At 43.2% G+C, this 13,133-nt stretch overlaps 1 long non-coding RNA gene across 2 annotated transcripts in view; it reads right to left on the bottom strand.

Annotated features, from left to right (window-relative positions):
• Positions 1-7,641: 7,641 nt before the first annotated feature.
• Positions 7,642-13,133, bottom strand: part of LOC113977005 — a 19,011-nt gene continuing 13,519 nt past the window's right edge. For both annotated transcript variants that reach the window (XR_003537245.1, XR_003537246.1), the window contains exon 6: positions 7,642-12,215. This is a non-coding gene — a long non-coding RNA (uncharacterized LOC113977005). The remainder of the gene's footprint in view (positions 12,216-13,133) is intronic.

The raw sequence follows: 13,133 nt of genomic DNA, 5'->3' as shown, positions 1-13,133 counted from the left end.
CTCACAGCTCGGTGTTGTAAGTACAGGGCGGGCAGGAGCAGCACAGCACAGGCCCAACACCAGCCCAGCTGTGCCCAGCCAAGGTTTGGGGTGCTCAGCCTCCTCCTGGGTCACCTCTTAAGGCTTGCTGAGCTAGTGCTCTCCTACAAGTCCTGCTCCTCTAACATGTGCTTAGGTGAGCTTCTGTTTCATATGAATTCAAAGGCAAATGTGTTCTGTGAACCTGTAAAACTGCACCACTTTCACTTAAAAACCTCTTGGCAATCCCTTTATGAAATACTGTGATTTTATAGTTCTGACCATGACAGATCCCACAAGGCCACTGCTTGATTTTGCAAAGCCCCAGCCTGTTGCCTGCACTTTACTCCCAGAGAAGCTCTTTTATATTTGTCCTTCATGTGAAAATGAAACTCCTCACCCTTGACCTTGGTAGCTTCCTATAGACCTGTTTTTCTCAAATTCTGCTTTTTCTTTCTCTCATGTAATTTTCATCAGTAAGAATAAGCCTTTTGGATCAATTGAACTGCTCAGTTTTTCTAGCAAAGGGATTCTTTCCTGTTTTATTTTGTGTCTCTCCCTTTATTTCAGTGGAAATGATATAAATTGACCAAAGCAGGGATGGTATTCCCCACTCCTCTTTCCTCCAATGGATTTTTCAGAGTTGAGGATAAAAAGTAGTGTTAGTTTACAAACAATTTGACCTGCCTATGAAGTTGTGTGTTTTGGCTTTCAGTTCTTCCTTTCAGGACTTCAATGACCCCTTTCGTGGGGGAAAACCTCCACTTATGTGCATTAGGTGAATATTGCGTGAGTTCAGCTTCCAGGATAAAAAGCTCTTCCAGTTCTTGAGTTAAGCCCTCTCTTTGAGGCACCACTGAGCCCGTGTGCTCAGTGCCCCATCAGCAGGGTAACTTGGCTGTGGGACATGGCTTAGCAGCAGGCATTGAGCAGCCATCCCCAGAGCAGCCCCAGCTCTCCTGACCAGGCTCCTGGTGGGGAATGACACAGGGAAAGTTGTGGAACTGGAATCTGAAGGGCTGTGACTGGGGGAGGCAAAGCAGGTTAAGTCTGCAGCATCAGAGGTGAGGAATCATAGAATCACAGAACGGTTTGGGTTGAAAGGGACCTCAAAGCTCATGCAGTTCCACCTCCTGGGGTGGGCAGGGACACCTTCCACTAGCCCAGGTTGCTCCAAGCCCCATCCAACCTGGCCTTGGACACTTCCAGGGATGGGGCAGCCACAGCTTCTCTGGGCAACCTCTGCCAGGGCCTCCCACCCTCTAAGTAAGGAGAGGGTAATAAGGACTTGGAAAATGCAAGTACAGGGTCGTAAACATCCCTAGGACTGCAACTATAATTTTCTCTATGGCATGAAGTGACAAGCAAAGGGAAGGGAAACACTCCCTGCTTCCCACTTCTCAGCACGTGAAGAGACCAAGGGGTCTCTGGAGAAAAGGCTTCCAAATGGTGATGGCTAACAATGTTCCAATGTATGCTGGGTTGATAATGAGCTGCATCATCTAATTGCTCCTCTAATTTTGAGGAACCATAGTGATTCAAGAAGGGAGTGCTGGGGCAAGGGGCTTTACAGAGAAAACTGTGGGATTGAAGGACGGAGATGAAACATGTCCAGGTAAGTAATTACCATTAATAGTTAAAAATGTTATCAGTTGGTGACAGAGCAAGAAAGTGGGCACAGGTAGTAGCTGAGTCTCCTGCTGTTTCTGAAGGACTAGACAGGGATGAGGATGAAGATCCTGTAAAAGGAAGGGAGCCTCCATGAAAAAGTGCAGAGGAAGCAGTGTCAGCAAGGGCAACTGCAGCTGGTGATGGGCAAGGAGAGGCAGAGGGGGACTGCTTCTTTTATCTTTTCAAAGCAAATCCGAGAGTTTACATCTTTCATTGTGCCCCGAGAATTTTTCCTGGATAATAGTTCTCCAACTTTCTAAATGTTTTTGCAATTTTAATGATATTTTTAAGGTCAAACCAAGCAACAAGTGAACAGCATCAGGCTCCTTGAAGTCAAGCACATGAATGCTGTAAATGACAAAGCTAAGTGGAAGACTAAGAGAATGGCAGAGGATGACTATGACAACAAGTTGAAACGTCAGGTTTACCACACAAGATGGAACAACACAAAGTGGGGTTACTATTCATTCAGTTAAAGCCAACTGTTTTTTTCACATATTCTCTGAAAATCTTTTGTCTGCTCGCACTGCTGCTCTCAAGCTGACCCCTCTTGACTAAGGTATCTTTCACTGAATAGGTTTGTACCCAAAAAAGCCCCCTCCTTTTCCTTCAGTGAAGAAAATAGCATGAATCATGTTTTTCCAAGGATAATTTTTTTTATTTCTATAGGCAGGAAGAGAGTGCTTCTCAGTACTACTACAGTTGACTAAAATAAACTACTGACTACTCAGCAGGTCAAAGGATGCCTGTGGGTAGCATTCAATCAAATGAGGGGATACAGGCCTAAATATCACCCATATCATGAAATAATGAAAATATTTCCTAGCACAAAAAATCCTTCTCGATACCATTAGAAGTAACAGAAAAATGCATCTGACATTAAAGATTTGTTCCCAAGTCCTGAGATCTGCATGTTGCTGTACCAAAACCCAATCTCTTGAATTCCTAAGAATGCAAAGCTTTTTCCAGAAAAAATAAAAGTATAATACCTGAAGAATGATAAAACCGATGATAGAAGAGTTGATGATAGAAGAATGATAATTAGAACTTCTCAGACTTAAAGGCTGTGCAAAGATCTTGCATTAGATCCACATGATATGGATTTAGATGACAGTGTCTGAGCTGTGAACTGGAGGCAAGGCCAGACATCCCTGGCATTGACAGGAGTGTCTGTGCTCGTGACTGGACTTGGATCATCCACAGCAGGTAACAGGCAGTCTGCAAAACTGAGAGTGGCAAATGTATTGCTGCTATTGGAACAGGAAGTGCAAGGAGCTGGGAAATACCTTTACTTACTTTGCAAGTCTGAATTTGGAATGAACCGTCACTGGAATCATGGAGTAAATCAGGCTATCCTGATCTGGTTTTGATCTCACACGTGATTTTATATCAACAAACATGTTGGTACTAGTGGGAATGATGTCCCTTGTCCACTGGTGTTTCGGTGTTTCAGAGCAGGCTCTAGTGCCCAACCCTCTGAGAGACAGGTATTACAAATAGGCTGCCACCAACACCCAAAGCAGGTGCATAGAGGAAAGCACTAAAATTCCCAGGAGAAGAACTACCAGGGAAAGAAAATCTCATTTTCTGATTTCTATTTACAGCCTGAAATAGGCTGTCTGCTGGGAGCAGCAGTTCTTTGGGAAAACAGTGATTATGAGGACTATGGTTGTGTTTACTTCCCGGCAGTGTTGCAGCACACTACGTGTACTCGGGGTATTTTTAGTTGCAGATTCTGCCTGGCAGAAACTCACTGGAATTAATCACATGTAGCAGATAAACCAAAAGCAAAAAAGCTGGTGGGCTTAGGGGGACCTGCAGCAGCTGAACATTTTATTGCCCTTTATAAGCAAACTTCCTCAAATTGCAGGGAAGGGGAAGGGTAAAGGCAAAGGGCAGCGGTGGGTTTTGTAACCAGGATCAAACAACCTACATATTTATCTGCAGTTTGTAGACTGAAGCAGGCTGAGGAATCTGTCTATATTCATGTTATAGTCAGAATTAAAGCTCTTCTGCAGTGAAATTGTGGAATTTGGTCCACCAACACATCAGCTGTCCTCTGACAAGTCCTTTGCAGGTGATGAGCTGCTGTGTGCCCCTGCTTCAGCCCCAGGGAGGAAAGTGCTGCAGAAAGGGCCTTGATTTGAAGCCGTGGGAGGACACTGAGGGCACTTGGTGTGTTCAGCTGGAGCGGAGGAGACTGAGGGGAGACCTCCCTGCAGTTCCAATGCCTGGGCAGGGGCAGAGGAGGGGCAGGGACTGAGCTCTGCTCTGGGGGGACCAGGGACAGCACCCAGGGAATGGCTGGAGCTGTGTCAGGGCAGGCTCAGGTTGGATCTCAGCCAAAGGTTCTTCCCCCAGAGGCTGGTTGGGCACTGCCCAGGCTCCCCAGGGCAGTGGGCACAGCCCCAAGGCTGCCAGAGCTCCAGGAGGGTTTGGATGATCCTCTGGGGCACAGGGGGTGACTCTTGGGGATGGGCCTGTGCAGGGCCAGGGGTTGGATTGGATGATCCTTGTGGGTTCCTTCCAACTCAGCATATCCTGGGATTCTGTAAGGCACCCAATGGTGAGCAGGACATTCACCAGCTGTGGACTGGTATTGCCATCCACAGACATTTCAAGTAGTCTGAATCTAATGTGGATTTGCAGCATGGGAGGAAAGGTATAAGAGTCAGGAACTCAAGATGGTTTGGGCACAGCTCAGATGGATGCAAATACCCTCACCCCATACCCTTGTGGGCTGGTGAAATGGCTCCTGAACATCACCTTCTGCAGCACATCCTTCTGTTTTTGAAGAGGTTGCCTAGAACATTCTTGCAGAAATACACCTTGTTTCCATTGTTGCCTTTGGTGGACATGGAAGTGTATCAGTCCTGGTAACTTTCTCTCCAAAACCACAGAAATAGTAAAATTAATCTCTGGTCAATGATTACTGTTAGGTTATAAGGAGCTAACTCAGCTCAGCCCAGAACTAAGCCCAGAACTTACAATAGAATTATAGCAATTAGCATTTGTGGGAAGGAACACATCACTGCTTTAAATGAAAACTATTCTGCCATTAGCTCAAAGTAGCTTGTAAAAGCTTTCACTATGACTAAGATCTGCAGTAATGTTGGACATCATTCACCCAAAGATTGTGCTGTAATGCCTATTTATGGCTTTAGCATTTTAAGGTTTTTGTGAAGTAAAGAAGTAGGGATGAAGTGGATTCCCTCGCATCTTTACGCCTTGGGAAGACAGCACGTGCCTGCTCAGGAATTAAAGTAGGAATTGCATATTGAATCCAGAATACACGAGTAAGGAGTTAAGGAGATCTGAATTCTGAACTCACAGCCACCACTCCACAGGCGTAAACAGAGCATGCTACAGTCACTCTCTGTCTTGAGCAGAAGACAACACTCACTGCTGCCATCCCACTGGAACATTCCAGAGCCTCTCACAGGGTGGCTGCCCACCTCGCAGGAGTGGGGAAGAAGAGACAAAAGGTGGTCTTAGGTGAGAGATGTCCAAAATGTGTTTTGTATTCTTCCAAGAGGGAAATAAATCAGTGATTGTTTTATTACTGTGAACTGAAAGATGGGCTGGTGGAGGTGCAGCTTATACAAGGCTCCACAACCCAAAGATGCACCGAGTTCCGACCCATGTGTCTTTTCTGGAAAGATGCAAAAAGGATTACGATGGTAATATCCTTCCTCGGGCAGGTTTGGTTGTTTTTTTTTCTGGCAAGAGAGATCTTTTCTAATAAATAACTGCTCTTTCGTATGAGCCAGCCATTGTCAGTGTCCAGAGGACACAAAATAGATCCTATCTGCTCAAAACAGCTCACAGACATCAACTATCATTTTGTTTTCTTTACTGGGTAAGAGGAGGAAAATGGCTTTGAAATTAGATGTTGAACCCCTTCCAGAATTGCAATATAAGATACCAAATCAATCATTCTTCACACAGTTACCTCCTACTCTACAAGCTCCTACTACCACAAAAATTGGTTGTTGCCAACTGAGCTGAGTGAATAATTTGCAGTTTCATATTTGTTAGAGGAATTTTTCCTTTTCCTCTTTTCATTATTTGTCCACAAGCAGATTGATTTCCTTTTAACATTTCTTTTCCAGACACACGTGTTGTAATCACTCTGCAAGTAACTCCTGCCGTAAATCATTTGGGAGCACTTTGTTGGGAGAAGTCTTCAAACATTTGTCCCAATTCCATTCCCTGTATATATGAACTTGCATGATGTGTCTGTTTCTGTGCACAAAACATCAAAACAGCCGGTTTTGAGTATTATCCCCGAGAACAATCCTGCTTCTGAACACAGAAAATTCATGCAGAAATCACATTTCACTGAACATTATTAAAGACTTGGGGACACACACTCACGGAGATGCCTGCAGTTCACATGTATCTGTAAATTTCCATTCTAACTAGAAGATCAGCTTTCCAACCCTGCAGAGAACATTATTTTACCACTTCGTAACTCAAGGCTGCTCCTCGCCAGAGCTTTTGTCTCATCCCGTCATTACAATTTCTGTCTCATGAAACATCCCTTGTGAGAGATGAGGCTTTCAATGGCAGATAAAGTGGTTGAGTTCCAAATTATGACTGAAATTATGCACAATTTCACCATTTAAAAATTACCTCATTCCCAGAAATATTGGCAGGATTCTCCTGGTTATTGTTACACTTGAATGAAAAACAAGGGTGTATCTAAACCCAAGCTGAAGAGTCTGACCTGGACCGTGCTGGAGTCAGTGCAAAGCTCTCATTTCTCCAGTTTTTTAGATGGAGGAAACTGCCCTTCTCAGACTGTAAAAGACTGTCTTTTAAGATAAAAGTTTAAAAGAATGATTGCACTGTTCAGGAGGATTCAGGGGTTGTTACCATGCGCCCTCTCACAAAGAAAAGCATTGGAGTGACTCTGACAACATGGAAAAAGAGGTAAAAGTCAACTCAGGCACCAAGTGCTGTCGTACTCCAGAGTTTAAATTTCAACCCCAAGTCTCACAGTTGGCCTGAAATGTTTACTTTGAAGGCATTTGTAAAATACAGGCCTTGCCTCTGGGTGGTGTGCAGAGGAAATGCTCTGCTGGTATTTCAACTACTGTAAATGGCTGCTGCAGCTGCCAGCCCAGAACTCTGTGATGGTTGTAGGAAAATGGAAATGGAAAAGTCATGAAATTCATGGACTATGATGCTTGTGACCGTAACTGGGACACGGATGGGCATCTCTTCCATTGTCTCTTGCTGTCCACTATGAAAACAGGAAAACCCTGAAAAACAGTTAAAAATTTAAAAAAAAGAAATCCACATAGAAATACTGAGGACTGCCAGTTAAAACCCAACTAACGTTTTTTAAAATATGAATTTTGCAAAAGGAAGTTTTATTTTGCTCTCTAACTTCTTCTGAAACGATTTTTAAACCTGTCAGTGCAGAAAAGACTTTGTGCACTGTGTTCACGTCCTTCACCAGCAACATCTGAGCCAAAGTGAAATTTTAACTCTCAGTGTTCACAAACAACTCCTCGTATAACGTAGTTCGTGAGAGAAACAAGTTGTTGATGTTAAGCATCAAAGTTCCCTGAACCCAACTTTCAAACAAGCAGTTTGAGGCTTGTTCCCCAGCCTGGATGTTGGATCCAGCCCAGCCACAGGAGCTCCCACAGGAGTCACAGCTGCCTTCCCAACATCTGCGGAACCCAGACGAGCTGTGAGAGCACAGGCTGTAGCACAGAGTAAAATCACTGTGAGACATTCAAATGAGATAATTATATCATGTTAATTTGCATCTCATTTTGGTGATGTAGTTGTACGATGCCAACACAGTAACTGGAAATGAATACAGCACAGCTCGTGCCCTGTCATGTCACACTGCTGGCCTTTCAGAGCCAGGAGTTCTTAACACCGTACTCATAAACCAAGTCCCTCAAGACAAGAAAATTATTATGAAGCTGAACAACAATAATTTACACTTAGAAAAGCTCCCTTCTTTTTCTTCCCCCTGGAGCAGAACAGGGAGCTCTTGGATAGTTTTCTTATATGCTGAAGTGAAATTTTACTCTCTGGCAACAGCAAATAAATCCATGTTTCTGTTGAGTTACTTGACCAGTAAGTAATTGGTGTGACCATGCTCTAGGAAGGCCTGTGTAAATGGCTGCTGCTCTAGGAATATCCACACTCCAGGAAGGCCTGGGCATGCTTCTCAGAGCAGGCAACAGTGCAGCGTGTGAGTTTAAAGGCCGATGCCCTGCTTTGCAGCAGTGGCACAGCAATTCCTACACCAAGTGCTGTGTACAGTATTCCCCTTCCTGCCAGATATAGATCTCAAACATAATAGAATCTTTAAGTTAGTTTTACTTACAGTTTACGCTGAATCACATAAAATGTGACCAACTCAGAGGCACAGCATATTTCTTTGCACTTTTCATCATTTGCTTTTATTTTTCTCCCAGTGCCTACGTGATGTGACTTCACATTTGGTACGGTGATACCAATGGGGTTTTAGGGCAGAGAAATGGGGATGTGCTGGCATAAAGCAAATCTAAAAAATTAAATCTTTGTAAGAAGATACATTCTTGCCATGCATTTCCTGTAATTACTATAGAAACCTACAATACTGTACATGAGAAAGGAAGGTTGCTATACTGAAAAAACCTAAATGCTAGCCTACCTGTTTTTAAATCTGCATATTCAAGTTCACTGACATCACTGAAAGGGCAGCAGTCCAAAATATAAATCACTTGAGCTCCAGAAGCCAGGTTGCCACCCCGAGCTGCCCGAAACCACGGTGCAGGTTTGAATAGCAGCGCTCTGTGCAGACCCACACCCATCTACCTACAGCAGAATGAAATACTTGTTCAACTCCACCACGCTGCGCTCTGCTCCACTGGTGTGAAATGGCACAAAATGAGGTACAACATGTACTCTTATTCTAGAGAGCAGGTATAATCTCTGTAATTATACCACAACTGCACAGCAAATGTCGTGTAAATACAGAGCGATGGCTTGTTCCTACAGCTTACTTGTTAATTATGCTGTGCTACTAACGAGTTCAAAGATAAATTATCATAGCACTTGCAGGATTTAGGTGCTTGCTAAGCTGGGCCATAATGGAATTCATACTATTAAAGGCTTGCTTTTGTTGATTTTCCAGTGGGATGGGGAATAGAAACGACTCACCTCTCGTGCCCAAAGGCTTAAGTGTATATTTTGTCCTGGTACAGCAGAGGCAACTACCATACAAAGTAACATGGCACAATTAGGAAATCTGGGCAATAAACCAAAAAAAATATTTTATCCTAATAAATCACTTTTCAAATTCCATTTAGTAATCATCCTAAGCAGATATTGTGTTCAAAATCACTGGTATTGCATGCAATAGAACTGATACGGGTTTCCTGGCCCAATATTTAATCTTGCACAGGCTAAAAACAAGAGGAAAACGTCATTTCACCAGTGTCACCAGCAAAACTGTTGATTGCAGTGAGGGCAGGGCTCCACCCAGGCAGCTTGCTTGGAAATGCGCTCTTGAAATAGCTTATTTTATATGATATCAGAAATAGATCACCATGTCAGGCCAGCTCATAGCCCATGCTGGCTCTCCTCTGAGCTGCACTGCAGAATTCTGGACTACAACTTGTAGCTTTTAATAGGTATTTTAATAGTATTCAATAAAATTAAATTAGCCTCTCTATAAACATTGCTCTTCCCCAAAGTCAAGCTTCTCTTTAAGTTACGACTCTGCAGTGGTTGTTTGGTTGGCCATTTATTCTGACTTTTACAACCTGTGTTGGATCCCCTTGGGCTTTATTTGAAATTTTTTTTTTCAATTTCATTATTTTGATATTGATTTTCTACCTGAAAGATGATGTTGATGTTTCTGACCCTTTTTTTTGTACTGAAGTTGTTGAGTTATTTCTTCTGAAAAAACAACTAGCATCTATTGCAAGGAAGGTGTTGGTCATCAGGGACTGAAGAATCAGTACAAGCAGAGACAAAATAGCCAACTGTTATTTTCTGTAGCTTATAGAAAGCTGAAGTACGGAATAAAAACCCACTGAAATTGGCTGTGCATAAATGTGGGTGAAAAGAGCAACCCCAGGACAGGGAAGTGACAGCTGGGGACAAACCAGCCCAACAGACAGGCAGGAAGAGGGGGAAGCAAAGAATCGGCTGCGTTGGTTGTGCTCACCGTATCTGTGCATAGGACAGGAAAACAAGGATCCACTCACGGCATCTTCAGGAGATTTAGGAGACAGCTTTGTGGGTGAAATGACTTCTTGGTTACAGAGGAAATTTTGGAATTACTGCCCGTGGGAGGGACAAGCAATTTCCCAGTGAAAGAGATGGATAGGGCAGGTGGGTCAAGGAGGGCACTGGGAAAGCAAAGAGCAGTTAACTTATTTGAAATGACAGAGAAGCAGGGAACAAAAGGAGGTTGAAGAGACTACTAAAGACAAAAGCCATAAATTAGATAAAATTATTTGACTTTATCATCCTAACTGCATTGGTCGAGCCCAGAAAGCAGGAATGTTATGGATGTGAGCCATAAGATCATCAGAGCCTGGCTCAAAGCTTTAATCCTCAGTTACGACAGAAAAGGACATATCTGAAATGCCATTTCTGTCATAGAGAAATAAGGGACAAATTTAAATCCAGTCAGTCCAGGCTGGCCCATGGTGTGACCTCTGCTGAAGTCGAGGGAATGAAAAAAAGCAGTGATCATACTGTTCATAGAAAGTGAAATAAACTGATGGCATGAGCTTGAAAGACTCTAAACCCCCCTGCTTTAGGACACTGGCCTTGATCATAAAGCTACACCTTCATGGAGAAATGCCATGAGATTCTGGTTTGGATAGAAGACAAGTCTGTCCAGGAATGGCAGGAAAATCCATGTTTGTGGTAGAAGTTAATGGTCAAGTGTGGAGGTAGCAGGGAAAGACAGCAGGAGAGCTGTGGGGAGGCACAGAAAGGATGAGGATGATGTTTCAGTCTGTTTTGAAAGAGCAAACAGAAAGGACAGACTGTGACATACAAAAGCAAGACTGCATTTCAGCAGGAGGATACCTGGCAATGCTCGGGGCAGAGTTTAAGGTTAAGGATGAGAGGAAGGGAAGGGACAAGAACTGGCTTAGGGGAGCCAAGCAGGACCCAGAATGGGATCAGGTCACTGTAGCTGTGTGTGACATGTTGGAGTATTTTATTTTCCAGTGTGCTTTTAACTGTGAGGGTAACACTGGCAACAATTCCTAAACTAAAGCATATTCTGACTGAAGATCCTCGGATCTTTAGTGGGAAAGGAACTTCAGATACAGAATGATTGTTGGTTTTAGGAGTTTATGTTTGTGTAATGTACATTGACTTTAAAGAAAAGGGAGCTGTACATTTCCAGCACTGGGAACCAGGCACACTAAATGAGGCTCCTTGGCCCAGCTGCAGCAGCTGATGGGATCCTTTGAAGATGGAGTCCTGGTTCACATGGAATCACCTTGTTTTCTTTCACTCATTTCACTCCCTTCTCAATCTACCCTGTATCCTGAAGAACTGTTTGTAAGTACTCCTAGGAAACAGACATCTGCCAAAGACAAAGTGAACGTAAATGATCTTTCTTCACTCCCAGGGTCTGATCTCATTCTTCCTGAAATCTGCAGTGATTCCCGCTGTCTTCGGTGGTACCAGACCTGGTTCGACCAGCCCACATGTAAGCTTGAAATTCCCCTCATGAAAAAGGCTTAAGTGTACTGAATGAGGGAGATACTCATTAATAACTATTTAGGAGAACATGGTTCCCTTGAAAGGCTAATTATCTTGAGAGCTACCCATTCAAAAAAAAGTCTAATCAATGGGAGAACAAATTAAAAATGAAGAATCTCTCATAAAACCAGACAGTGGAATACTGCATTCAAGAGGACATTCACCAATTAAAAGAAATGTCAACAACTCAAGTGGCAGGAACTTCAGAAGGGAATTTTTTTCCTCATTTTCATATGCATTCTTCATGAGCAACATCAAGAAGTGTAACATGCTAATAGCTAATAACACTCAGGATAAGATTCACTAATTTACTAACTGAATAACTTAATGCATATCAAAGGAATGATTTTCTCATTTCATTCTTTTTTTAGATCTAACACTAAGCGGGGTATTATCAAGTAGATAAAACTGCACAGATTACAAGTCATGGCTGAAACAGTCATTTTAGAATTAAGATTGCTTTTTTCCATTGGATGTCTCCTTTGGGTTTAAGGAATCACATACCCCTTTCCCTCATTATAACTCAGATTTAAGAAAAAGAAATCAGGAAGGTATCTTTGTGGAAATGTGATGTTTTTCTAAAAACAGAGTGTTTTGCAGAGACACACTTGTTATGATGGTAAACTCCAAAAATGTCCCAGGTAAGCCAGTACCACCGTGGTTGGGAGGTGACCAGAAGACAGAGTTCAGAAGATAGAGTCCTGAGCTGAAGCAGGGATGGCACGTGGATGATTGGTGTGCCCTGGCTGTCCTGGCATGGAGGACTCTCCCTCCTGTTCCTGTGAATGGTGAGAAGTTGGTGTGATGTCAATGAAGAACAGAAGACAAAAATGTTCAATTTTTTTTTTTAATTATGAAAGAACTTTTGTACACTCCAAAATGATGCACTGGGTGTTGAAAAATAGAACCATTTCTTGTTTAATGTGATTCTTAAAAGCCTATTTACAGAATTCTACTAAATTCAAACAATGTTTTGCCTTTGCTGCTATTGCAAGCTATGTAGCCCACTACCCTCTGCTCAAACCCTTTAAGAACAGGCCACCAGTTAAGATACCAAACACAACTAAATTAATAGTTCACACGTTAGTAAACAGGAAGGAAACACCTCCTCAGCTGTCTTGTTTTCTCACAGCAAACTCCTCGCCAACAGGGCACACCACTGCAGGGTGAGAGACACACACACACTCCTATCACCTTCCTCTCCTCACAGCCCAACAACAACCATCATGTGTCGTGATGCCCCTTTACCAGGGAAGGCCAGGCTGTTGGAATCAATGGCTTTGTGGCAGATGGAGCAACATGTGCAATTGGGAAAAAAACAATCTCGTGCTGCCAAAATATTAATAAGGGGCTTTCTCGGAAATATTCTGCCACTGTCACTGTTACATTTAAATTTGCCATGTCAATATGACTTCTTCCAAGGAAAAAGGCTTGGTTCAGTAGGCTTTCTGAGGACAGGGACCTCTCTGCACCTATTTTTTTCTCTCCTGCCAAACCATTTGCTTCCAGTCACAAATTTTTAGCGCTGCAGCACCATGTGGGTGCTACTTGTGGTGTCTCTGATGACAGACAGGAGCGAGCAGGGCTGGTTTGGGCAGGCTGGGCCATGATCCCTACTCACCTGAGGTGGGCAGGGACAGGCTTGGCAGTAAGGACACATAGTGAAATCCAACAGGGAATGGTTTCTTCGGGCTTGT

This window comes from Neopelma chrysocephalum, unplaced genomic scaffold, assembly GCF_003984885.1.
Source record: "Neopelma chrysocephalum unplaced genomic scaffold, ASM398488v2 Primary Assembly neopelma1_194, whole genome shotgun sequence".
Lineage (NCBI taxonomy): Eukaryota > Metazoa > Chordata > Aves > Passeriformes > Pipridae > Neopelma > Neopelma chrysocephalum.
The sequence above is the reverse complement of the archived record's forward strand: the minus strand, read 5'-3'. Positions and strand labels throughout refer to the sequence as shown.